Source organism: Trachinotus anak, unplaced genomic scaffold (genome assembly GCF_046630095.1).
Source record: "Trachinotus anak isolate AG129_WGS33_773 ecotype Australia unplaced genomic scaffold, CSIRO_AGI_Tana_v1 ptg000019l, whole genome shotgun sequence".
Lineage (NCBI taxonomy): Eukaryota > Metazoa > Chordata > Actinopteri > Carangiformes > Carangidae > Trachinotus > Trachinotus anak.
In genome coordinates, this window is record NW_027273870.1 from 25,557,887 (window position 1) to 25,584,966 (window position 27,080).

At 40.0% G+C, this 27,080-nt stretch overlaps 1 long non-coding RNA gene across 1 annotated transcript; it reads right to left on the reverse strand.

The window, feature by feature from the left end:
• Positions 1-1,465: 1,465 nt before the first annotated feature.
• Positions 1,466-25,547, reverse strand: LOC139636734 (uncharacterized). The gene is made up of 4 exons (XR_011694452.1): positions 25,282-25,547; positions 21,843-21,983; positions 2,563-2,757; positions 1,466-1,584 (listed from the first exon to the last, which is right to left on the reverse strand). It is a non-coding gene; the product is annotated as an uncharacterized lncRNA (long non-coding RNA).
• Between the last annotated feature and the right edge of the window lie 1,533 nt (positions 25,548-27,080).

The window sequence follows — 27,080 nt, forward strand, 5'->3', positions numbered from 1 at the left end:
GTGCAAACTAAATACTCGAAATCTGACACAAAACTTTTGAAGTAAAAGAAAATAACCGACAGAATTATAACCGACTTTTAAGCACCAATAGTTTTTCATTTTGGAAAATCATACACATTAACTTTCTTGCAGAGAGTTAGATGAGAAGATTGACCCGACTCTTGTACGTGGACGTTAAATAATAAGATGCAGAGAGCAGCTTGTTAGCTTAGCTTAGCATGAGGACTGGAAACAGAAGCTCTTTCACAATTCAGGGGCCGAATCTTCTGGAGGCTTGAAGACAGCTTGTATAACAGTGATGTGACTAGGTTTCGAATACAACCCAGAAATGCAGTCTACTTTTCAAACAAAGGCTCCAACAGGTAGGCATCAGGAGCCATGCTTTGTGATGAAACAGTAAGGGCGGGCAGAGCTGGTGATGCAAAGCGAAAAGCCTCTGTACACCAGACCGGTTCAGCCTTTGCCTTCTACGACGGCTACAAAGGGCTACACCTCCATGGACCGCAGCCCTTGAATTGGGACACAGCTAGGGAAACAGCTAGCCTGGTTCTGTTCAAAGTTAGCATAATTTGTCCACCAGCACCTCTTAATGTCTTTAAGATTTTTATCAGTTTCAATAGTAGAAAAATTAAAGTGTAACTGTGTTTTTTTGGTTGTTTTTTTTGTTTGTGTTGCAGTCTCTGCACAGCTTTAAAGGTGCTGGTAGACTGATATATTTACACTTAGCTGCTCGCTTTAAATACTCTTTGAGCTAAGCTAAACTAACCGACCTTGCATAATAACCATACAGATGAGAGTGGTATAAATTTCGTCATCGGACTCCAAGGAAGCAGAAAAGAAGATCATCTCATTTTTTATCACTTCCTACTTGAAAATTTTAATGCAAAATTAAGATACAGCTCAGAAGTAAAGACATCATTCTACCAGCACTGATGTATTCATGGAGGTGGAGCTGAAGGTGGTTGAGTTGAATTGAACAGATTTTCAGTGGGAACGAGGAGAATGGACAGGATTAGGAACGAGTGTATTAGAGGGACAGTGTGGAGACAAAGCAAGACAGGTGAGACTGAAATGGTTTGGACATGTGTGGAGGAGAGATGCTGGGAACATTTGGGAGACAGATGCTGAAGATGGAGTTGCCAGGAAATAGGAAAATATCTGATTAATACCTTATTGATCAGCGTTCTAACTTCCCCACATGGCTGCTGTCAAAAGATCAGTTTTAAACTGTGGTGAGTTGTTTTCCTTTTATTAGATTCTTATTTTACATGTTGTGGCTACCTGTCATCCTGAGCCTGTGTTGTGATGTAAATAAAACTCTGTGGCTCCATATTCTTTTTTTTTTTCTCCTTGTATAAGGTTTTTGGAGGACTGGCTGGGGCAGTGAAGAAGAACTCAAAAGTAGAATTGCACAATGTAATGCTGCCATTCTCTTTCTGTCAAAATCTTTTAAACATGCAGCTATCTTGTTTGAATAGAACTTTATTGGAATTGTGAACAAAACCAGATATAGGTTACATACTTCCATTCAGCATGAACACAGTGTGACCAGTTGTCGGGCTGGACATCATGAGCATATCGGCCCTGCACAGAGGATGATTAAAATGTTGAGTTAATGCAATCTTCAAGATTATTGTCTCTTATTGTAAACTGTGCAGAGTGAGCCTGGTTTTCCACAAATATTAAGAAGAAAGAAACATGACAATTGATGGAAAGTCTGCAGCCTGCCAGCTGTTGCTGTGAATATTAAACTGTGGACCATCAACACATACTTTGTGAGAAATCTGCTTCACAGCTTTCCAGCTCAAAGATTGTTGCTTCAGGAATCAACAGAGGTGTTTATCTCCTTCAAGTGCCTCATTGGTTTAAAAGCAGATTTGAGCTTTAAGAAACAAACAGTGCAATGCAAAAGGAGGGAGGTAGTAACAAAAATATATTTCTAGCAGGAAGCTGTAGGATTTATGGAAAATGTGGTCTTCATTTTTGCAAATAAACAAAAAAAAAATTGCACATTGCACTTGTACATCTGTTTCCCAGTTGTCAGATGGAACTGACCAAGGCTCAAGTTTAACTTCATTTGTATCTATCAGGACAGATATTCAAAGTAACATTTGACCTAAATGGTAGTTGCTACATCACAGCTCACTATAAAAACATGTTCCAGTTGCTGGCCTGTAATTAATGAACTGTCTCAGATAAAGACCAGTGATTTTGTAAGAATTAAAATTCTGCATCTCCAATGAGGCTTTGAAACCACAAGTACAGTGGGATCCAGCTATAATTGTGGGGACCAAAATGCTGGACTCCACAAGTTTAAATGGCTGTTTGAGGATTATGGCTTGGTTTTAGCATCAGGATTAGATCTGTGTTTAGGTTAATGGTTAGGGTTAGGCATTCAGTTGTAATGTTAAGGATAAGAATATGTGTGTGTGTGTGTGTGTGTGTGTGTGTGTGTGTGTGTGTGTGTGAGGAGAGAGGGGTTGAGCCAGACAACAACGTTGAGTAATCAAGTGAGCTGAGGTGAGATCCAGGCTGTATTTCTTCCTAAGTTGCTAAAAATACCTGTCTGTTTGAGAGCCGGCGGTCTGCCTCCCGTGGAGGCGGGTGGTCTGTGCTGCTGATATGGCGGCCGTGCCAGAGCTGCTTTCTCACCGGTGTTGTCTTTCAACAGCTGGCACAGAGCCCCTCAGTGGACCACTGGCCTCAGACTGCTGAATCACTGTAGTGATGTCAGAGTCCTCTCCTCTCCACACTGACCTGAGGTTTATGTGGAGCATCACCATGAGGATTCATCACAGGATTTGTCCAGAGTGACAAAGAAGTTAACTAATGAACACAACATATTACTAAAGCCTATAATGTGTGTATGTGTGTGTAGTGTATATATATTGTGTGCTTTTGAAAATGGGTGAAAGTAACAAACACAGACATTGTTTGTTAAAATGGTCAGCAGCTCATGTCACTGTGTGATGACAAGAAACATAGTTATAGATTCAAGCATTTAAGGTTCACAAACTAACAACTGACAACATAATGCGATCACTGCCATTTCCACAGAATAATACGAATCTCTGAAGATCAGGACTGTGTTAACAAATCAAGGAAAAATGCAACTTAAGATAGTAAATCTGCATACCAAACACCTAAAGACCCTCCTTGAGGAGATGTGTCCTCACTCATTTTGCACCTGATAAGCAGTGTTATCTCTTTAAAAATCAGATCAGTACAGTAGAGAAACTGGGAAACATAGACTGACAGCTTACAGTTACTATTTTATTAAATGAAATTAAAATAGTGTAGAATTAAAAAATTCTTGACAACTCGACATGGTAACATCACAAACACACTGTGGCAAACAGCAACGTGACCAGACCCTGGATATGGAGGAAAAACAAGTGGAGGCAACACATGGACTGCTGTCATTTTCCTCTGGATTGCTTCATTTGAAACAATCCAGATAAAACAGTTCATGAAATGCAGAGTCCCTGAGTCCTGATAATCCAACATTTGAAAAAAAAATCTAAAATGAACGTTTTCACTCTGTCATCATGGATTATTAAGTGTAGACTAGACTTTAAAATTTAAAGCACAACACAGTGACGTGTGTAAAAAGTGAAAGGGTTGGTTGGGGGTTAAAGATAATTAACAATGCAAAACTCTTAAATTTGTATGTAGGGTAGTGATAATGCCACATGGCTCATTCCTTCCTCTGACTGTCTCTTTGCGCAGTTTTGTAAATTAAAGCTCCTCCATCATTTCACCAATATTTCCTAAGCGACAGCAGAAAAACTAGAGAGAGGGAAACATTTGAGAAAAACACATAAAAGAAAGAAGAATGATAGAAGAGGGAAAAAGATCTGAAGAGAGGGAGACTAATTAGGTGCTGAAGTGAGAGAAAGGACAGTTTCATGTTTGAAACCACCATACGTGACCTCAACGAGATCAAAATGGGCATTAGAATGTATTAAAGTCATTAGAGGTCTTTCAGCTCTTTGTGGAGGAGACCGCTGACCACCACCGGGGATGTAAACAGCGTCACTGGCATACTGTTCGTTATGCAACTGGCATACAAACAAGCCGCTGATGTGTTGACATTGTTTTGCTCAAACCACTAACTGAACCATGCTAGCTTGATGGATTTAGCCTTAATTAATCACTGACAGAGCAGGAACTTTCCCGGAATAGTTAATGTATCATCTGTTCAGTTACACGCATTGGCTCCAGAAACTGTTCTACTGTCAGCCACTGAGCAGGAGGACTTATTTATCTCACACTCTTACACTTGTCATCACCGAAGCCACCGTTCCTCAAAGTCACTCTGTGTGCAAAATGATCAACAAGCCAGTGCAGCTCCATTCATTTCCTGTAGCGAGCAACCTGGGAAACTCCTGTTGATGTGTCAGCAGTCAGTGAGCTTCTTGTTGAGGCAACACGTGTCATCGGTCTTCATCACCTCATCAGATTTCATATGTAAATGTGTTTCATTAACTTCTTCATGTGCTGAGTGCAAGAAAACCAAAATAAAAACAAGCTACTTATCAAAACACAACACCGATGATTCCTCCAACTTGAATGACCATGTAGGTCACTTGTCCCTACCCTGGGAGATGACCCATAGGAACATACCAGCGGCAGGCAGACTGGACCATCGTCCTCATGGCAACACCAATAAACACATGGTTAAGTTTGGAGAATGGTCAGGGATAAAAGAAACAACGTAGACTATCAGTTTCACATGGGAAACAAACAGTGGCCTCCTGTGTGAAAGGCCTGTGTTTTGTTGACCCATCCATCCAGCCCCAGCCTCCTGCTAATGCAGATATTCTCGCTCATTACACTGCGTCACCCAGCATCCTCCTTTGCTCCTGTTATCATCACTACAGCCTAATAAAAAGACAGCCTGAGGGGCTGAAACATCATCCGATCTGAATAGTAGAAAAATACATATGGAGCCAGAGTGTGCAACACTTTCTTCCTGCTCTTAAATGCACCACGACAGATCCACTGACAAAGTGCGATGTCAGTGCTGTAAGCAGAGCACCCTTCATGTAGCGATTCCCATCCCACCACAGACCTACAATTATGATGTGTGTTTGCAAACCTTAAACAAGTGTTCACCTTATCCATGAGTCATTTGCCATAAACACAACCTTTCCCTTCATAAACCATACATTAACAACAACAGTCACCACGATGTTTATAAACTGAAAAACTGCACCAATAGACACTAGGTAACATTAACTAACTAGGTAACATTTATTCAGAATTTTTGATCTGTGATTTTTTTTTATTTTATCATTAATAGTAAATGTTCTAATTCCTTTTTTTAATTAGAATTTTTTTTATAGCACACTAACATTTTGCAGTCAGCCTGTAATAAATAAAAACTTTGAATCTTGAATCATGATGTGCAAATATGTTAAAAAATAAATATTGAGATCCATACAGAATATGGTACAAGTCAGTAATAGAGAACAAAGTGCTGTATATATTATAAATTTAACTGTGCAACTACATTGTGCAGTGCTCTAGTCGGTGGCACCAGCAGTATAACTTACACACACATGCATCTAGACTGTGTGTGTGGTTTTCGTAAAGTAAGTAAAGAGTCAGGTGTTTTAAAGTGTGGACATAAAAACCAAAAGGCAAACAAAAACAGAAAGGGAGTTCCCACAGCAGGTGAAGGGAAAATCCAAGAAGATTACTTAGGCTTATTATATAAATCCCAAAAATCACCAGTCATGTAGTTAGCCAACCTGCTCCAATCAAGAACCATCCCAAGAATAAACGCACCAACAAATCATACACACACACACACACACACACACACATATATACACAAGCAAACTAAGCAAGACTGGACCCTCGCAGGTTTGAGTCTGGAAGAAATCCACTGAGAATAGACTGAGCTCAGCAGCTGCAGGCCGACCAATCAGAGAGTTGAGCTGCTTTAGACAATGACTAAACCCTTCCCCAGACCTCTGAACCTGGACTACCACTAAAGCTAAAGCTAGATTTTTGAGATATGAATAATCGTATGAATCATAATCTATTCAGTGATTTGGGCAGAAAAACAAACATTTGGAGCAGTCGGCATGTTTGGTTCTGGTTTCAAACATTAACGCCTCACTTTTGTCACATTTAAACTAGAATTTATTTTACACAAGGCTTTCATTTGCTAATTAATCATGACACACCCATGTAATGCATTTAAAGTCCATTTCAAAATAAAACCTAGACAAACTAAATTAAATAACTTTACTAGTTACTGAAGACTTTGCTTCTCCAATCTGACAGCAGTGACTTCATGCCCTTCTCATGAACTGGACACTTTAATACTTTGTGTGCATGGATATGGACATGACTTAATGTATAAACACACACACTCGGTGACCACATGTTTAAAGTAGACACACACAATAAACCCACGCCCGTCAGATGATAGATGATGAGTCTTTGTGGAGAGGAAATGAACTGGATCAGTCATAGCAACAGGCCCGTTACCACGTGAACACCTAAGGTAAACACCCCACTCTCTCACACATTCACACACACACACACATACAGACACACACAGTCTAATCAAAATCTGATGCCAGAGGCTTTCACATGGGTCACAGACACACTCCTGTGATTATCCTTCACTGAACCGTGATATGCATATTTTTGTGTGGTGTGTGCGCTCATGTACTGTATGTAATATTTTCTGTGTCTGTCAGGAGCCATATGATAAGGATTGAACTTGGCAGCAAAGGTTAGAGTGAGGAAAAGGTGCTGAGAGAGTGAAAGTCGAAGAGGGTTTACCAAAGAAGGGAAGAAAGATGGGCAGAGTGCAAGAAAGAATGAGATGAACAGCAGTGAAGGGCAACGGTCACATCTGGCCAAAGTTAGTGTGTCTTAGTGCGAGTGGAATGGATGGACCAACAGGGGGTCTCTCTCACACACACACACACACACACACACACACACACACTGACATTCTGCCCTGTCACGCACTATAAATCTGAGCATATATTCATCATTCAATCCAACCTCCTTTACAATAAATAAAGCATGCTGTCACTGTAATACTTTTGGTCCAGTACCCACAAAGAGATTCCCTGAGGATTGTTCGGTTCAGCAGGAGTTCAGAGCGAGATCGGGGTAAAGTCTTGGTGTATTCCAGGAAACATTAAAATCGACAACCGAATTAGCTGCCACTTATGAGAAGTGCCAGGATAAAAACAGAGGGATTTCTCGTTCCATGTTGCTATTTGACTTTCACTGTGTTGGCTTTCATTGTTGGCCACATGAAATGAAAAGGTTTTTATAAAGAAATGTATTTATACAGCCCACTACACTCTTCCTGCAGCTTTAAGGTAGGAAAGGTCATCTTATTCCACATCATCTGTATTACATATACAATATATTCTTCATCATCTACTTGCAGCTCTGACTTGAAGCTCTATGACGCTGACAGCTAAATTCAAGACCTCCTGGCTTCACCATTACAGCAAATATAAAATATTTTAGATGATTTAGCATAATTTTATATCAAATTAACCTTAATTTCAGTAGAACTTGTTTGGTATCTTTGGAATTTTCATGTACTTAGCTAAAATTTAAAATAAGATTGTGTGTATTTCAACATTTTATTGAGTTTGTAGTGTCCCACCAGTAGGACTAGGAGGTTTGAGAGATTGAAGAAACACTCTGTGGTTTCGTTTAAGAACCCCCAAATCCCCAGATTTCCTCCCAGATACTGTTACTGTTTTGAAACTCTATACAGTTCACAGTTCAGTTGCAAAACATAAACATTGAGCTGGACCAGAATTTGGGGATTTGGGGGTGCTGTTAGGCTTCATAAAAACCATGAAACTTCAACTTTATAAAATAAATAAATAAATAAAAGTTCATATGATAGCTTTTAAAGTGGCGATCACACTTTTCTTACAGTTGCATATTAATACAAAACGTTCTATTTGTTCTATTTGAAACAAAGTGGGACACAATTAAAAAGGACATAATAAAAATAAGCAAACTAGATTTTTCTAAATGAAGGAAGATATATAATAATGGTAACACATAGGCCTAATGATCATATGGTGAGACAAACATCTGTTTTCTAATAGTGAAGGAAAATTTAAAGTTAAGTTACCTACTCTTAAAACCATGAGGTTTAAACTACAATACTGTGTTTTCTAAAAGTCCACAGCCTTGCAGGTATGTTTAGCATGTTCATAATCAATATCAAGTTAGCATGTTAGCATGAGCTAATTAGCAGAAAACACAAAATGCATTTGAAGCCCATGGGAACATCATTAGTTTGACAGGTATTTGGTCACAAACAAAAGTATAGGACAAAGTGATATTTTGATCTAATGACCAAAACTGCTGTAATACAGTTTGTACTGTGACAGACATGACTTTAAATGCAATCCATCCAGTAGTTATCGAGACATTTCACTCAAAACCACAAATGTCAGCGTCATGGTGGTGCTAGAGGAAATGTCAAGGAATCTACTAAGTTAGCAGCATTCATCCTCTGGGGAACATGAATGGCTGCACCAAATTTCATGGCAATCCATCAAACATTTGTCAAGATTTCACTCTGGACCAGGGCGGTGGACTGTCAAAACAACACTGCCATCCCTAGACTGATGCCACTCGTATGGCTTAAAATAAGAAGTAAAATCTTTTGATCAATTATTATTGGCTATATGGGATACTGTGTAGAGAATGAGTTCACAACTGAAGAAAGCAAGTTTTCATTTTTATAAATTTAACCCAGTGTATGATAGAAAAAGACAAATGTACTGCACTGAACATTTCCCACAGTGTAAACACAAAGGTCCCTCATGGCTCTGAACATGTCTGGATCATTTGGTCTCAAAGCAATGTGGAGAGAGAAGTTTCTTTTTACGAGTTCCTCTTTCAGACTCAGACAGTCCCACCTGCTAATGGGCTGTCTCCCCGTTTCCATCCATCTGTATCTGTCACGCCACGCAGAGCTTTGCACACCACAGACCAAACACCTGCAAATCCCCTGGAGGGAATCATAAAGTGTCATCAGCAAACACAGACACCTGAGACAGACACTGTTAGAGCACCATCCTGAACCCCACCTGCGTGTGGTCTGGCATCAAATGTTGTGGGCTAAACAAACAGAATGTTAGCTCATTAAACTCAGGATGGACGCGTCGTAAACCTTTCAGTACACTGGGCTCTTGTTGAAAGCTGTGAGAACTGTTGCGTCCTTGAGTTTACAGCCGATTGAAAAGAGGAAGATCAGATGTTCATCTCACAAACAGGAGGAAAAGGTAAACCTGTTTACTTTGGTCACTATAGCGACAAGCACTGCTGAGTTATCTCTGGAAACCATTTTTGCAGACTTCATATTTCAGTAGAAGAAGAAGTAGAAGCCAGATACCGCAATTACGCCGAAATGGGTCACATTAAACACAGATGTTATTTCTTTAAAAAAAGAATTTTGAGTAAAAGGAAAAACAAAATGACCCAGACTTGTTAAAAATGAATCTAGTCGAGTCCTGTGAGACCCCGCTCACTCTAATCCATCTCTTGGTGCTGTCACAGCAGAGTTATAGCTACTTGTGTTTGAAGCCTTGCATTTTTCAAACGTTGAGAGGGAAAAGTGTAAAAACAGGGGCTATTTTTGCAAATCCGAAACACACAACTGTTTCTCATTACAGATGATGAAGTGCGTCTTATAAGCACAATGATACATGAGGCAGCAGGAGATTTGGAGTTGCAAAATACACTACTTTGGTAGAAGCAAATCAAAAATTAACATTATAGGCCACGTCTCCTGTTGCTTTCCAAAAGTGGAAAGGTACAGCATGTCCAAAAGATCTGTTATGACTTCAGAGACACGAGAGACCAACCAAATCTCACATTCACATCTCTTGATTACTGCAACGAACCTTTACCCATGTTGATTCAAGGCAGAACTTGGCAGCAGTTCCCCAAGTCTGAGCCGGGACCGAACCCAAGTGTAAATGTTGCTCAGCCCTCAGGACAGCTTTTCATCAGGGTCAGAGTTTGAGCAGGCAGATGTAGTTTGAGGAGTTGATTTTGGGTGAAATTTCTCTTTTTCTGTCATTCTGTCTTTCTTGCTTTCTGCCTGTCTTTTAACTTCCAGCTGTGCTTTTTTGGGCTGTGGCGAGTAATTAACATGTAGCGTTTGCACACTCCATTTATCGAGCCAAAATCATCCGCTGCTGGGAGTTGGTGGAATGTGCACCATATAAACAAATTACGAAGTGTGCGGTGTGTGTGTGTGTGTGTTTGCATGTCTCTCCTTCCTCCTTATGTGCAATCAGGATAATGGAGACTTCTATCATATAAAGGGCCAGTGCAGCGATACGTTATGGTAACGACTTTCTTTCTGCTCTCTTGTGTCATAACAGCTGCAGTTACGACATAAGAGAAAAACCCCCTCTGTGTCCAGTATGCAGCACATTTTTCTCCCCTCTCATCCTCTGTTTTCCTTTCACTCTTTCTTACAGTACATCCCTGCATCAACACCTGTTACTTACTTTTGTGTGTGCAACATGTTACATATGCACTTATGTTGATATGAACGAGTACAAGCATGGTTAGTCTGCAAATTTCAATGCATAGAGACGTGCATGTAGGGTTGAGAGTCTTCTATAAGAATATATTCCATAGAAAAAGGTCAGAAATGTTCTCAATTAAACTATTGTGTAATTTAGATAAAGCCCAGCCCTGGCAAACAGAACAGCTATGGACTATGGGGGCCTCCTATGTTGATACGGTAAACATTAATATACAGCTAGCAGCCAGTTAGCTTACATTAGCTTTATTAATCAGAAAGTAGTTGGGCACATGAAAACAACACATTGCAGGGAATTATGTTTTTGTTTGTGTAGAGTCAACAAAGGACACAGCATTTTATTGTGTGAGATTTAGAGGTTATGAACTATTGTTTACTTTGGACAGGGCCATGCTAGCCATCTCCCCACTGTTTCACATCGTTCTGCTAAACTAACGGTTGCTAGTTGCAGTGTCACATTTACTGTCAGAATGAGTGGTTTCAATGTTCTCATCTAACTCACCAAGAAAGTGAGTTAGTGAATTATATAAATATATATAACATCTATTCTTTGAAGCAAATGGAGACAGATGCTGTAATCAGTACCATCACTCTCTCACACATGCCCACTACCTCCGCCTCCCCTTCTCATTCACAGTCACTCACTCATCTCACGAGTTACTCAACCAGTCGCTCATGTACTCCCACTCACTCTATCTGCCTGCTTCTCTTTTCTTACCCCCAACTCCACCTTCTTGTGTTTCACTTAACAAGTCCCAAAGCAGAGCGGCAGAGGCGGTGGAGAAATGTCGAAATGTTGGGCCAGGTTTCAGAACCTATTCCCCGGCTGCCTCCCCCTCCCACCCTCTGTCCTCCACCACAGACCCCGTCTCTCCTGCCAACAGAGTCACAGCTATGACCAGTGTTTCCAGCAGATCCTGTGTAATTTAAACACACATGTGCAAACACATTCAGCTAATTACGTTCTCAGTGATGCGGGCTATCACTGATGTGGTCATTTCATGTGTTGACAATGCACACAGAAAGGACACACTGAGTGATGTACAGCACACACACACACACACGACAAACACAAGACCCCTCCCTCTGAAACAACTTTGCTGTCCACCTTTTCCAGCCAAGACCGGCAGCACGTCTGGAACCTCACAGCCCAACAGGATTGACCAAAGCCTGGGGAGCACAGACCGTGGGTGTCCAGTGGAGGTCCAGAGAGAGGCAGACAAAAGTATTTTACACAGTGCTTCTCAACCGTCTGATATTGAGGCCCAAGAGGTGGCAGGTTTTCAGCAGCTGATTTAAACTGAGCAGAAATTTAGCCAGAAGAGAGAAGACTCAACTGTTGTAATGTCTGATGAAATGAAAATCTGCAGCCACCTGGGCCTCAGTGTCTCACGACGGACTTGCTGCTGTTGCTGAAGAGGACGACTTAGAACGACAGATGTGGTCAACGTAATTCAGAGACATTCATATTTTACTAAATTGCTACCGCCGAAGACAGGCACACACAAATGGCAAGTTTGTCTGTTGTAAAGTTGTTTTAAGTCAACAACGGACAAATAACTAAGTAAAATTTCATGTCCACTGATAGTGATGTTGAAATAATTTATTTGGCGCGTGCATCTTTTTACCTTTCACATTTACAGCACTTTATAAAGTTTCTTTGAATTTAAGTGTTTTTGGGGAGGGCCTATGCCACATCAAATGGACACATTCTGGGGCAAGATTGCTTTTGTACAATCTGAAGTACCACCCTTTAGGTGCACTTCTCCAGGCTGTGAAATAAACCTGGTGGCAGCCATGCCCTCTCTTGGACATTCCCACCAGCCTGAGACAATGATTTGTCTAAAGCCACATGGCTCAACCCATCTTTGTAGAATGGCCATTTTTTTCTGTCTCATACCTACCCTATTTAAATGTCACCTGTAATGTGTTTTGTGATTTTTTTACTTTTTCTTTTCTCCATGCTCCTTGGAAGTAGGTGAAGTTGTACCAGAAACCTTTACTTTGCTTCTACACGTTGCTAACAAAGTGTCAGCCCATTTCTTGTTGGAAAGGGGAACACCTCATTCCCAATGAAGTCCATCTGTAATCTTGAATGAATGTTTACAGTTTAAGTAATAACTTTACCATTTGACTCCAAATTCTGACTAACATAGGGGTTTGTTTTAAATATTTGGTGTTGTTGTTTTTTTGTTTTTTTTTACTCCATCTAACCTTTATTCATGATATTGCCGCAAAATGTTGTTGTTTTAAACAGGAGTTTCAGGGAGTTTTCACTTCTTGTAGTGGCAGATGGGATGGATGAGAAGCAAAAGGAAAAAAAAAAAAAAAAAACACTTCCAAAATCTTTATCCATTTAAAGGAAAAATTTGTTTCTGACAGGAAGCAATATGTGTTATGAAAGATGTGGTTCTGGAGACATTTGGAGAAACTTTAAGATTAGTATTAAATAAAAGTTACCATCTGTCTCTATCATGGTCAAATTGATGATAAGATAATAAATAAAAGATAAAACACAAATGCTATTTTTAAGCAAAAAAGGAAAAATGAGAAAAAGGAGTAAAACAAATAAACATTATGTAGAACGATGGAACTGATGGAACTGTCCAGCCGTGCTTATTTTATCCTTTTTGGAAAAGGCTAAGAGGCACGCTGGCAGCCTGTCTCCACATCACCACCACCACACTCATTACTCTTTGGGTTTTTAGTGCTTTCACTTGACTTTCCACAACAGTAAAGTAGCCACAAGGAGGAAAGAGTGGAAGAGTAAGAAGTGTTGCTCCCTCTCTGCATTTTGCTGCAACTGCGTTCTTTGTTACTCTGCAAAGCACCATGACACAGACTCGAATTGGAAAAATTATCAATTTCAGAGGAGAGAGACAGAATGAGAGATGAGAATGTGGAATATTAAAGGTGGAGATTAGATGAAATACGTAAATGAAAGCTGCACTTTTATACTATAAATAATTCATATTTTACATTAACTATGGAATAAATGAGTATGTGTAAGGTGGAAGAGAGAGACTAAAACAACAGAAAATTGCATGCATGCCAGAGTTGTGTATACAGCTCGTGCCCAAAGAAAGATATTCAGGCAAGTTATTTAGGTTTAACTGCCAAACTTACAAGCAGCAAACCTGAGGATTGGGGGTCTCTCAACTTCTATTACCAGGTTGTCCAGAGGTGAGGCACTCTAACCCTCTACTGGTCCGGTGGAGCAGCTCACTGGTTTACAGTCGTACAGTAGCTCAAAGGTGTGAATATGTGTAAATGTAAAGTAGGATGTCTCTGTGAAAGACAGCGTCTGTGTTCAGTCATCTTGAACTGGAGCGGCTGCAGTCTTGTATTTCTCACCTCCCCGACATGATCCCCACTGGACCCCGAGTCCAGATGTGTTTACACCACAGTGTCAACATCTCTGTACATTTCAGCCAAACAAAAGCTGCGCTGAGCCGAGATGAAGGCAGACGTCTGCTGTAAACCTGACATGAGGAGAGAGAGAGCAGGACCCTCTTAACCTCAACTCATACAGCTTCCACACAGACACACACAGACACACACACACACACTTTGATCAAGTCTACAACGGGAAGCCCTCAAGGTTGAAACACTCACACCCTTCATTTATGCCAGTGACATTTAGAGTAGTCTTGAGGATGAAATACACACACACACACACACACACACACACACACACACTTGTACTTCCATCTTTGTGAGGACACTCACTGACATAATGCATTCCCTCGCCCCTTACCCTAACCTTAACCATCACAACTGAGTGCCTAACCCTAACCCTGACCCTGACCTTAACCTAAACCTAATTCGAACCATAACTCTAAAACCAAGTCTTAACCCTCAACATGTGATTTGAAGGTGTCTCAAAAAGTGAGGACCGGCCAAAATGTCCTCACTTTCCCAAAATGTCCTCACTCTGTTAGTAAAATACTTTTTTTGGTCCTTACTACATAGCAAGTACAAGTACACACACACACACCCACACACACACACACACACACACACACACACACACACACCCATAGACAATCATGCACACACTAAATGGTAAACAATAAAACCACAAGTGCTTGGAGTGTTTGTATTTTCTGTGCCATAGTTACTAAAGAGACCATAGTGAACTGGTAGTCACACCACAGTCTAAACATTTTGGTCATGAAGGCAGAGGAGGATGAAGGCTCAGTCATTCGACCCTGAACTCATTTGACATTGTTTTAGAATTTACTTAAGGTATGCTTAGATATACTTGGATAGATGCAGGTGTTTCCACATACTTGTGGCCATGGAATATATTTTATGTCAGTGGAAAACAGTGAATAGAGCTTCGGCTCCACATCTGCTTGCTGATATAAAGAGAGCTGGTACAGTTGAGCCTGTTTACAAGCATGTTTTGATGTACCTATGGTAGACAGCTTATATATTTATATATATATATATATATATATATATATATATAGTTATTATCTGTTATTGTCTGAAAAAACATTTTGTTTTAAGCACAAAATGTAAAAGACAGTCTCTTTCCGCCCTTATCACTGGAACATTTTATGGCATATTTATCTTTGGGTTAATACTTCTCAGCTTCTTTAAATGTGTATCATTCAAAAATTTTATTTTAAATGTCTTGAAACATGTCTGGAGTGGATCTTTAAAGGAGTATTAAGTAGAGTAAGATTTGACTCTCTGCTACTTTGAGATGGCAGCAACAACAGTATAACAAGAGAGTTGATATGGTTGTTGCAGAACATCTGTGAAACAAAGATTATTCTGGCAAGGCCACAAAGATTTGAACTTTCTAATTCTTGTTTTAAACTACTAAAAAAGGGAGGACAGTGCTTTTTAAGAGCAGCGGCACATGTACATGTATTTATCAAGCCAAATAAGGCACTCCAAATGAAGAAGCAGCGTTACTGCACATCACGGCGTATTAGTGATAATGATGATCTCACTTACAAGGCCCTGTAATTTAAAACAGAAACAGCTGATGGTGGTTTTGAGGGGGGAAAAAACAATAAGAATGTAGTATTTTACCCCAATATGGATTGTTTAATCATAAAGTATTTTGTAATCAAATTTGATTCAAGCATTTTTTTTTTGGTAACTAGTTAAACATAACTCTGGAGGCAGGGGAGCATCATACAGTCATCTACAGTCCGACACATTACCAGTAATGTAGATAACCAGGAACAACAGAGAGAGAGAGAGAGAAAGAGAGAGCGAGAGAGAGAGGTTGATTGAAGATAAGTTGAAATAAAAACCTTAGTCGTTATTGTTGGGTAATTTAGCCTTGAGTCATTACTCTTGAATAAAGTTATTTTATTGCTTTTGCAATAAATACCTCTGGGCTGCTGTGAGGTCTTGTCCAAAGGTTTGTTGATACAGTCTGAAAGTTACTCCTGTGTGTGTGTGTGTGTGTGTGTGTGTGTGTGTGTGTATGTGAATTTCAGATGATGTGTGTTTAAATGAAAATATTGTTTTAAAGTTCAAGTACTCATCCATTAATGATGAAACTGAAAACCTGGCGCCGGTGGAAATGGCCTATGTGTTGGTGTGTTTAGTTTTTCTCCAATCACTATAATGTGATGTACGACTGTTCAGGACAAGTCAGAGGTGAAAGGTCATTTTCAGGGTTACAAGGCTGTTCAAGGTCACGCTGCGCTGTACATCCAGCATGATTCCCACGCCAAGGGGACGCTGCGTTTCTTCAAAGTGACCCAATAATGCAACTTTGATTGAGAAAAGTAACTCAAAATTCAAAACATGAAGACAACCTTTTCAACATAAAGGAGCAGCACAGTAGTGAGACAGATGATAATCCTTCCACTTGAACGTAAGTTTAGCCAATATCTGCTGTTCTGAAGTGTCCTTGAGGAAATGTATTCTTTCTCACACTACACTGTACATGAGAGCTTGAAGACGGACACTTCTCTGAACTGTGTAAGCAACTTAAACATTTATACATCTAGAGCCCAAATGACAGAGTCCAGATACCAAAATGAGAAAGTAAGAGTGTATTTTTACTCGGCATTCTGACACCTTTATCTTAAATAATCTACTCACAACAACACAAAGTGACTATTTCCATTCCATGTAATTATAGATCCTCGTGTCTTTGCGCTCACATGTTCCTGTAATTAAAGACAAAGCAGGGACAAATTGAGGAATATTCCCATCCGAGGCCACGAAGCGTTGGTTAGACTGGCACATTGCTTCATTCTGAGTCCAGTAATTATCACAAGAAAATGGAGGGAAGCCCAAAGAAGCAGGATGGCGAGACTAAAATAGATAGAAACGACTTTCTTTTCTTGAAAAACATGAGAATGAGTCTTGTTTTGGCCTTTATTTATCCACAGAGTCTATGGTGTTGTTTGTGAGGACTCCCGGGCTCCAAATTAGGATCCAACCGTCCTTACTCAAGAGCACTTCTGCAGTCTCTGTTTAGGTGAACTTTAAAGTTTCCTTGTTCAAAGTTTCCAAGACTACGCAGAGCTCTCTCAGAAAGGTTTGGGTCAAACTGCACTTTCTACTATTTGTCCAATTAACAGACTAATAGACGTACAAATGACTGAAAGATAAACTGACAAAAATAAAGACTGTACAGCACTTGTCTGAATGACTTGGCGTGGCAATCTTTGGGAATCACAGTTCGATTTAGAATCTCTTCTTGAATCAAAACCAATTCTTAATTCAACAAGAGGAAAACAGGGACTAGCTCCAATTTATTACTCATGTTCTTAGTCCAGTTTATTGCAATATGAGATGTAACTGGCAGTCTAGCTGATTGGTTTTGATAAAGGTCACTGACTGAAAAAATACAGCAGATTAAAGTGTGTGAGAGAAAGTGTGTAAGAGTGTGTGTGTCTGTGTGTGTGTGTTCTGGGGTAAGGGGGAAAATTTCGTAAAGTGCTGCATTGTGTGTTCGTCAGCTGCTCTTGTTTGTTAGTGTTGGAGTTCATGCTCCACTTCGGTAACCTTAGTCTCTGGGTGATGGTGCCAGTATAAGTAAGGTACTTCACTTTCATCTTGAAAAGCTAATTGTTAAGTTATTAAATCATAAAATGCACCGAAATCCTCAACTTGATTGAAGATGAACTACAAAACACCTCCAGTGTGAGCTCTTGTTTGTTCTGTCATCATAACACTATTTACGACACACAAAAATCTGCCAATCTGTTCAGAATCTCAGCTCCAATAATATTAATGATAATAATGATATTAAACCGGTGGCTTGTTCATCTGATGTCTTTCTGCTTTGGTGAAAAAACAGCAGGACAGGAAATGAATGTAATAAACATGTTTTTTAATCATAAATATCCGACTCTCAGATCCACAAGAAATGGAAATGGCTCCTCTTGCTCTGTCCTGCCAAATATCCACAGAGTTAAAATCTCCCTGGGTTCCTCTTTTAGCAGTTCACTGCTGTCACTGAATACAATGAGTTTCAAATAAGTCAAAAAGAAAACCTTAAAAATGGACAATTTCATTTCCATCCCATCCAAGAAACCCAGACAGCCATCTCTCAGGCTACTCTGACATCTCTCTCTACATGTCTTTCATTGCTTTTGGCTGTGTTTGTGGATTAAGTTACTTTTTATCAATATTTTATTTCGTGTCCTTCCAGCTTTAGTTTGATTTTCTTCAGCCAACTGCTCCTTTTGCTCATTTTCTTTGCCTCAGCAAAAGCAGATTTGCCTCTTGCCAGACTATCATTATAAATAATTTGTTCTTAATTGACTTGTCCTGGTTAAATAAATGTTTAAAAAAAGAAAAAAAGGATAGTCCAGTGAGATTGAACCAGAACCACACCTGCAGCATGGGAACAATCAGACAGGGTTGGGTTGCGTTCCTGACCCGACAGAAAAGTTCTGGCTTGTTGCAGAGATGATAAATCAAACAGACCCCACCCACACACATTACTGCCAAAGACGTCTGGGCTGCTCAATTCTGGAAATCTTTAACTGCAGTGTCTATCTGCTAGAATAAAGATATTTGTAATGTAGAGCCAGAGCAATAAACAAAACTGTCTTGTATTCTTGTTGAGGCATACTGACAGCTTAGATTTTCAGAGTACATCAATAGCAGTTAAAAGGCATTAGGCATCAGTTTGAAATGGCTGGAGGGAGCATGCACACTGGTGACACAGCAGCAGACATCAGTGTTTTAAATTATTACGCACAAAGTTTTCATTTAAAAATGTATATTCCCTCAAAATGAATAAACAACACTTAATAGGGCTATTTTTAAGTATTCTCTGCCGCAGAATGTGGTTTCTTGCCAGGAGCAGGTGGTGGTGACTGTTGCTTGAAAAGAGCCGCGGTCATTCATGTGTTTACAAGACAAGTGGTTATGATACACCCTCTGAGCAACGCTGCGTCTTCTGGACATATTGGAGGCTACAGTGAGTCGCTATCGGAAAGTGACGAGACGGGCCGGGGCTAGCTGGCTAGCATGCTAACTTCAGTGAAAGAAAAGATTCGATACAGACAAGGGTCAACATTAGCTTTGCTTTCCACCTCTGGAGACAGCTGGTGAGTAAAAGAACGAAGTTAGATGCTGAACTCATGTTTCTTCTGGACTGGTAAGTAAACAGCTGTTAATGCTAACATTGGCACAATAGCTCCTTTAAGCAGTTGACAAAACAATCTCACCTCAAACTGTCGGATATTTTGGGAGTTGGATGAGAAGATATGAAGCTAAAACCAACTGCAAATTATCCAGTTGCTAAGCTAACTGTAACTCAGGATCAATGACTGTTCAAACTCAACACGTAAATGAGCTAAAAAACGTGCAGTTATGAAAAGTAACACACGCCACAGAAACTTTATTACTCATGATTTATATTTAGATAAAAACGCTCATCGTGGATCAGTTCTTAGATAGGACTTAAGGTGCTACACTACTACCACCACAGACCGTAGACACATCTCAGCCTGAGTATGAACATTAAACACTTGTTTTGAGGGCCCATCAATAGTCCAAGACTGCATAAGTTGAACTACACACACAGAGAGAGACACACAAACATCCAAATACCACAAACTCTCCGTCAAACAGCAGTCAGATTTACCATAATACTTCATGCTGCGCTTGCTGCTGACCACACTGTGAACGCTGTGTGATTTATAGCAGGGGGTTGTTTGCCATGTGGCCGACAAAAACCACCCGAGGAGACTGGCTGGGGGACCAAGTGGGTGGGAGGGACGGCAGGAGACATTTCCTTTAACTGAATGATTAGTGTGTGTGCAGTGCAGTCTGGTCAGCTCCTTTCAGGGACTGTGATTCTAACAATATTAAGTTTCTGACACATGCAGAGGTGCTTGTAGAAACACACAGGTACATATGTATACATTGAAATAAAGATGTACCCAATAAATTCACATGTGACTGCATGCATCTATGTAGCCACATAAACCTTAGAACACCCTTTGTACTACAAGTACACCAGCACTGGTTAATCATGAGTGAATATATACATAAAAATTTAAATTACTATGAATGCATGTATTTCATTTATCAATGTTACCAGTCAATTAATTAAAATTGCAATAACTAACAAAATCCAAGACAAAACCTGAATCAATAATGTATTTAAAATCACTTTCTGCTTCCTCTTGAAATTTGAATTAAAAAAAAAAAAAAAAAAAAATATATATATATATATATATATAAATAAATCACAAATTTTAGTTAATATTTTGTATATCCTTCAGAGTTTTCCACTTTCATTCAAATAGCCCTCTGATTATTATAGCTGTGTATTGTCACAAAGTATTACTGAAGGGCCATACCAGTGTCTTTGAATGTTTTGGCTCATTTTCTACAAACTACATATAAATCTGTAGGAGGACATGCTGTTGTGTTAAAAAAAAAAAGAAAATTTCCCATCATAGGCAGCCATTAATTTCCATTAACTTCTGGAGGTAAGGCAACCAATCAGAAACTTGCTGAAGTTGTGTAATAATTGACAGTGAAACATTACATCACTTTTGCATTTAGTATAAATTGTAGATATAAAAAGTCAATATGTAATGAACATACCGTACAGTTTAACCACACACACACACACACACACACACACACACACACACACACACACACACACACACACACACACACACACAGCTGCCTCGGTCCAGTTCCAAATCATTTCAGCACATTTTGTTTTTGGCTAAACTGAGGGTCTCCCAGAGGCTGCCTGCTTAAACAGGGCTGCTGGTTTCATATAATAATCATCCAGCCTCAGGATCCCATGATTTCACCCTGATATCCTCTTTTTCACAGCAGGACTATAAATCAACCAAAAACCTCAAAACGTATGTTTTTTCAGGCAGGCAGATTGGTAGCGGGGTTAAAAGCATACAGGGCTTCTCAGTCAGCATTACAAATCTGAGGGAAATGTCTGAAAAACATTACCAGGCATGAAGTCATCCATGTGTGTGCTATGTGTCACTGTGTTTCTGTAGTTTGGGTGAGAGCGGGAGGACTGAGGCCAAGCCAGAGAGCTCTGGATTGATATGGAAAAACCATATGGAAAACATTTGGCAATCTGGTAATCTGAGACTAAATCTGGGGTCAGCCTTTTAATAGTTGGTGAGGCAGGGAACATCTCCTTGACCCCTTGAGATGGACATAAATATACATACGTGTACACACACACACACACACACACACACACACACACACACACACACACACACACACAGACACACGCACACGCGCGCTGCTGTCAGCCCACATGCATGTGGCAGTGATCTGGAACCCTAATTAGCAGAGGACGGGGGTGGAAGGAAGGGGAGGGTGAAATTGGACGAGAGGTTCCTCTGATTGAGGGGAAATGGGAAACAGGCAAGAACCAATGTTACCCTTTACCCTTACACACACATACACACACACACACACACACACAGACACAGACACACTCCCAGTGAACGATGGTTACTGGATCAGTAATGAAATATCTCTGAGTTGGCCACTGCTTGGTCCTGATCCATCCCCTGTGATTATGGCCTCCAGTCCCTGGATGCCAATATCCGTTGGTCCGAAAAAATGCGAGTTTGGAGGCAGTGATTACAGAATGAATCACGGCCTAATCTGATTTGGATTACTCACTCTTGCCTTTCTCTCTGTGCTCTGCTGTCTCAGAGTGCTCAGATGACTGGTGTCATAAGCCAAATCCTAAACCTTTTATGCAATTTAGAAGCTGATACTTTTATCTAGAAAATGACAACAAATAAGGAGGTAGAGGTCAGACCTTAATACAGGGCTCTGTGGCAGGAGATGTTGGCAACACACAGCGAGGTCTTGTGGGTCGGTGGATGAGTAGAACCAGGTTCAAGCTCCATGTAAGCAAGGCTCCTTCCTGATGAAGTGTCCTCAAGCATTACAGTGATGCCTGCCAGCACAAGACATGTTGTTCTCCAGTCAACCTTGTCGTTTGTGTTCCTATGGGGTGTCAAAATATCCTGGTACTAGTATCACAAGGCTGCAGGGATTTATCTTCTGGGCTCAGTACAGGTCAAAATGGTCCATATTAAGTGTTGTTGGAACACATGTAAAAGCAAAAGTGTTGCCACATGCAAAAAAGTTAGACATCATAAAGAGAAGTTAAACAAGTTAAATTGTACAAATAGTGTTAATGGACCACATGTTTGGACAGTCCCTTCTCAAAGGCCTTGATAGATTCACACTCACTTGTGCAAACAAAAAGAGAATTAAGTATTCTGAAGTATCAATCCTGCCTACCGTCTCACTAGCTTTAAATCGACCAATCGTCTCACTAGCTTTAAATCGACCAATCAGATCGCAGCTTTAAATCGACCAATCAGATCGCAGCTTTAAATCGACCAATCAGATTGCAGCTTTAAATCGACCAATCAGATTGCTTCTTTAAATCGACCAATCAGATTGCTTCTTTAAATCGACCAATCAGAAAGCAGCTTTAATTCAACCAATCAGAAAGCAGCTTTAATTCAACCAATCAGATCGCTTCTTATAAGCGACCAATCAGATCGCAGCTTTAAATCGACCAATCAGATCGCTTCTTTAAATTGACCAATCAGAAAGCAGCTTTAAATCGACCAATCAGATCGCTTCTTTAAATCGACCAATCAGATCGCTTCTTTAAATCGACCAATCAATCAGAAAGCAGCTTTAATTCGACCAATCAGAAAGCAGCTTTAATTCGACCAATCAGATCGCTTTTTATAAGCAACCAATCAGATCGCAGCTTTAAATCGACCAATCAGATCGCTCCTTTAATTTGACCAATCAGATCGCTTCTTATAAGCGACCAATCAGATCATTTCTTTAAATCGACCAATCAGAAAGCAGCTTTAATTCCACCAATCAGATCGCTTCTTACAAGCGACCAATCAGATTGCAGCTTTAAATCGACCAATCAGATCGCTGGTCCCATATCGTATAAGGTGAGATTTCCATGTCTTTTAATTATCAAGTAGTCTGGGTGCTATACTGTAAAAGTATCAAAGAGCTCAGTCCAGGGAGATATGCACACAGCCTGTATTCAAAAACTGAGCTGAGCCGTCAGGACTTCTACGTCTCAACAAAACACTCACCACACACAACCATTTCAAGCCTGGCCCATCTGGACCCACATTTCAATCTTGCAGGATTTGCTTTCTCTAAGTGTTTAAATCTGAAAATCTGAAATCTGCTATATTTTTAGATCACTCGGAAAACAGTCAGCCAATGAGAAGAGAGGCTCAGAACCTCTCTTCTGATTGGCTCACCGACCTGTTTTTGCAAAAGCTCCGTGAAGAAGCCCGAGAGATTTTTGGTACTTAAAACCACAAATTTGTCTTCTTATGGATAAAAAAAACTTCAAATAACACACTGGGAAAAAAGGTGTAAAATGTGGGACCTTTAAATCCTGTTGATTTTTGTTCTGTACATCCAGATAAAAAATCCTGCATGTGGTGTTTTTCTGGTTGGTGGGTCATTCACTTCACACTATGAGGATTATTCACCATCCAGGTCTCATCCCCTGCCTCCGTTGCTTCCAGGGACAAGGAGGCTTAGAGTTCATCTATAACCCCCAAGTATCCTCAAGACAAGACCCAGTGAACCCACAGGAACAAAGCAGACAAATCCCAGGCTTAGTGCTCTCCACATAAAACAAACCCTGTTTCCCAGTGGACAGACCAGCAGCACCAGTGAATAATCCTGGTAAACCAGGCTTAGGATGGGTTGCTTCCAGGCATCAAGGCTACTAAATCTCACACACTGTCACAAGTGCACATTCATGTGTCCAGTCACAAAAAGGCAGCTGTAATGTGCATTCACTCGCTGTCTCTTTGCTCACACAGACTACATTCTTGCACTCAAAATATAATTATCCATCAGCCTGCAATAGTAACACAAGAGCACCCTACATGTCCATTTAGCCTCCACACTCCACGTTTAACCTCTTTGTGCTGCCCTGTGAGAAGCTGTGGGGCTGATTGTACTGTAATGCCTAAGTGAAAAACTCTATTATCACTCCACATGATGCCTTCTTACTTTTCCCAGTTACTCACAGCAACCAGCTGTCAGTCACATTTGACTGGCAGACAGGAGCCTTTATCTGTGTATAGCTAAGGGTCTATATGTGTGTCTGCCTTTATGGCCACACAAGGTCAAATAATGTCTTTAAGTCGGTTGTTCTGTTCAAGATTTAAATGGCTTTTATCGACTTTGATAAAGTCTGGCTCTCTGGGACAAAATCTGTCACTTCATTGTGTTGTAAAGGCCTTTGTTGTTTGTCCGTTCCCACTCGGAAATTTAACATCATGTATAGCTGTGGGTTTGAATCCTGAGCTGTTGAGAAAAGGCCCTCTGAGCTACTTCTGAGCTTTTTGGGAAAATGTTTTTAGTTTGGTGCCAATCTTTGACAACGTCCAATTTAGTTTAAACAGACTTTAAGCAGCTTGAAAAGGTCAAAGATTATTTGTACCCTCAGAGGAACACATATGCATTTAAATAAAAAAAGAAAACATGGAAATAATTTGTGTTATCAAAGATCTGAATCTTAAAGTCATTACCATCTAAAATTAAAGCTATAAAAGTGAAGTTCTTTCCACCACATACAGTAAAGGCTGCATGGAACTACATACAGTACATCCCTGATATAAACATAAACTATTAGTAATTTTGAACATATGGAGCCCGTTTCCTATCTGCTTAAATATGTAAATAATAATAATAATGAATTTAAGAGATGTTTTGATATAACACAGGGAAGCTTATATCAGATTGCAGTATCATCTGGAAGATCTTAATAACTAACAGGCAGCGCAGGGTGTGCAAACACAATGCACATATTTTAGTTGCATTATAGACCAAAAAGCTGATGATTGTGTAACTCCTGACTGTCGCAGTGCTAACCCGGGCCCCAGTGCACACTGCCCAGATACACACTTGTATCGGACAGCAGTATGGGGTTATAGTTGCATGCTTAAACTAATTACCTTTGCACCACTTTTTACATTTTGCCAAGCTCCAGGCCTGAGGCTAAGTTAGCATACTAAACACATGGAGTTTAGCATGCTAAAGTGCTAATAACAGTCATTTCAGTGTGCATATCCTCATCACTGAGAATGTTACTGGACTAACTACACACATACATTTATCACACCCTCACATTTTCAATTCAATCATTAATACTTTCAATCTTATTCATTGTTTGTATTCACCTTCAATGGCCAAAAAGTTTGTTTGGATGAGCTCCCCCCAGCATTATCTGTTGGTCATTGGTCCAAACTGTCAAGCAGGAAGTGAGAGAATCCAATGGGCCTTATAGTATGAGGAACTCAGACTGTACCATGTTGGCTGGACTATGGGGGCATGAGTGGGGGTTAAATAACAGGTCCTGGGTAAATAATATTTATAAAGAGAAATGATCAGAGGCAGAAACTGAACTAAACTAAGCCTGATTATCATCTAGAGCATTATATCACCCATAACCTGACACATCCTCTAGTTGTGTAAACTCAACACTTTCATTTAGGTCCAAATGAAACTTTTCTTTGTCCTTCTTCTGCAGCAGGCTCCCAAATATCTTTAGAAACAAAGGGTCTCACTTTACATAATGTTTAAAATGTTGTATGTTATAATTTATTCATGCTACATATGACTTGTCTGGATATTGTATATGATTATTTCAGCGTGTGCTTTTTGTTTTCTTTCACTAGAGTCGTGTATGAAGGCGTCTTCTTACACCACTTAAATACAAGTATTCCTTCAGTCATTCATATTGATGCACTACATATATTCTATATTCACATCTAGTCCAATATGTAGGCACAGACACTAAGAAAAGAGTCCTCTCTTACATAAAGCCCCTTTCTTTTCTTTTCCATCCTTCCCTTTTCTCCAAACCAGAGGAGGAGGAAAGTGGAACCTCGGTTTAGCCCTGAAAGCAAAGTGGTTTTTGACCCTCAAAGGATTTAGAAGGATGAGTAAGATGGAATATAGCAACCCATTCATCGTCACCAACTGTAATGACTGAGCAAGAGTGATTTACAATGAAGATGACATCATTATGCCTGGGAATGGTGGTGATTTGTAAAGGGAAAGGGAAGTGGGAAGCTCGTACACCAACTTTAAAATCCAGCTACTGATGTGATGTCATCCGCTCAGTTTTATTTATCTGCGTTTCTCTCTAATCTCCACTTTCTACTTTTGGCGCTGAACAGTTAAAGTGGCTGCACGCGGGACTTTCAGTACAGTAAGAGGAGAAGTCACTCATGTCATTTCGCTTCCAAGATTTTTCCAGCCAGAGTATTTGAGCTTTTGACAGCTGTTCCCTGATGTTTACATGTTAAGTATGTATTGTTCCTGTGGTGTGAAACACTGATGGAAGCTGAAGTTTTCAGATGTTGATTGTAAACAGTTTCTGGCAGAGTGAGGCTTCGGCTATTGGCTTGGGCTTTTAAGAACTGAATCTAATGTAATGTTATGTAATGTAATCATGCTAAACTGGTCTTGTCAGTGTGGATTATCTACTTGCCTGCAGCAAGTCTTGTATGGTCTAGCAATTTTGTTTTTTTATGAGCTCCCATTACCTCTGAATGTACCACTGCATTCATTAGTGTTTAATGCGTCAATCTCTGCTTTGATGCAACCCAGACTATCCTCTCTGCATTCACTGTACCTGGCAAATTCAACTATTTTTACGTCACTACACGGACCTGTTCTGCTCCGTCCAGTGTTTTTACATGTAGTCCACATGTCAATAATGTCTTCATGGCAACTTACCAGGAAGATAGTCAGAATTGCATTTCACTTAATCATCAACTCACAGTCATGTCCAGATGTTTTTGGGGAATGAGGCAAACAGAAAAACAGCAAAAAAGTAAACACGAGAGACTTTCAGATTAGCGAGTGATGCCCACTCTTACATCAACACAACTTTTAATACTCGTACACGTGCGTCCATGTGTTCACCTGATCCGTTTTTGTCAGGGTTTCTGTGGAACAAACGTTTTCTTCC